Consider the following 1667-nt stretch of genomic DNA (forward strand, 5'->3'; position numbering starts at 1 on the left):
TAGCCAGGCGTGTTGGCACGTGCCTGTAGTCCAGCTACTCGGGAGGCTGAGGCTGGAGAATTGCTCGAACCCAGGAGGCAGAAGTTGCAGTGAGCCGAGATCATGCCACTGCACTTCAGCCTGGGCAACAGAGTGAGACTCTGTCTCAAAAAAAAAAAAAAAAATCATTGATCCATCTGAACAAAATTAAGTAGTAGGGACTCTACGTTATTTGTTGAATCCCTGTTTCACCCACTGTTTTGAATTGTCTCTTTTATCATCACCTACATCCCCACTCAATTTTGTATGTAACTCTCTTCTTTTAATTTTCTTCCACTGAGTTGTTTATACCTGTGCCACTACTATACTATTTTAATTGCTGTAGCTTAATTATATTTGAAATGTGAAATAATGCTTGCTCTCCCTCATTGCTTTCTCCTTTTCTGTCTATTCTGACACGTTTGTCTTTCAGATGAACTTCAGAATAATTTGATCAGGTGCTAAAATATTCCTCTTGAGACACTAGTTGTTATTTTTAAATTACATCTTAACTTAGGGACAATATCTTTCTATTTTAGAATTTCTCTATCCAAGTAAAAGCCACTCCTCATTTCCTCAAGTCTTTTAATGTATCCCTCACAATGATTGTGTTATTTGCTTCATATTAGTTCTTAACATTCAAATTAAATTTATTATTGGGCATTTTTATTGTTCTATCCCATTGCTGACAGTGGTTTGCTTTCACTGCACTATGTTTTTCATAGAAGTCAAACAATCTCTGTTTGCAAACAGTATGACTCTATACCTAGAAAATCCCAGACTCTCTGCCCAAAAGATCCTTGTTCTTATAAACAACTTCAGGAAAGTTTCAGGATACAAAATTAATGTACAAAAACCAGGAGCATTTCTATACACCAACAACCTTCAAAGTCAGAGCCAAATCAGGAACACAATCCCATTCACAATTGCCACAGAAACAATAAAATACCTAGGAATGCAACTAACTAGGGAGGAGAAAAGTCTCTACTATGACAACAACAAAACACTGTTTAAAAAAATCAGAGATAACAAAATAAAATGGAAAAACATTCTATGCTCATGAACAGGAAGAAGCAATTTTGTCAAAATGGCCAAACTGCAATTTATAGATTCAATGATATTCCTGTTAAACTACCAATGACACTCTTCATGGAATTAGAAAAAAAAAAAAAAAAAGACTTCAAAATTCATATGGAACCAAAAAAGAGCCCGAATAGCCAAGGCAATCCTAAGCAAAAAGAATGAAGCCAGAGGCATCATATTACCTGACTTCAAACTATAATACAAGGCCACAGTAACCAAAACAGCATTGTACTGGTACCAAAACAGTCACGTGAACCAATCAAATAGAATACACAGTCCGGAAATAATGCTGCACACCTTACACCTATTACCATCTGATCTTCAACAAACTCAACAAAAGCAAGCAATATAGAAAGTATTCCCTATTCAATAAATGGTGCCAGGATAACTGGCTAGCTTATGCAAAAGATTGAAACTGGATCACTTATACAAAAATTAACTAAAGATGGATTAAGAACTTAAGTGTAAAACCTAAAACTATAAAAATCCTGGAAGACGATGTAAGCAACATCATTCTAGACATAGGAATGGGCAAACATTTCATAACAAAGATGCCAAAAGCCATT

Source organism: Colobus angolensis, unplaced genomic scaffold (assembly GCF_000951035.1).
Source record: "Colobus angolensis palliatus isolate OR3802 unplaced genomic scaffold, Cang.pa_1.0 Scaffold624, whole genome shotgun sequence".
NCBI lineage: Eukaryota > Metazoa > Chordata > Mammalia > Primates > Cercopithecidae > Colobus > Colobus angolensis.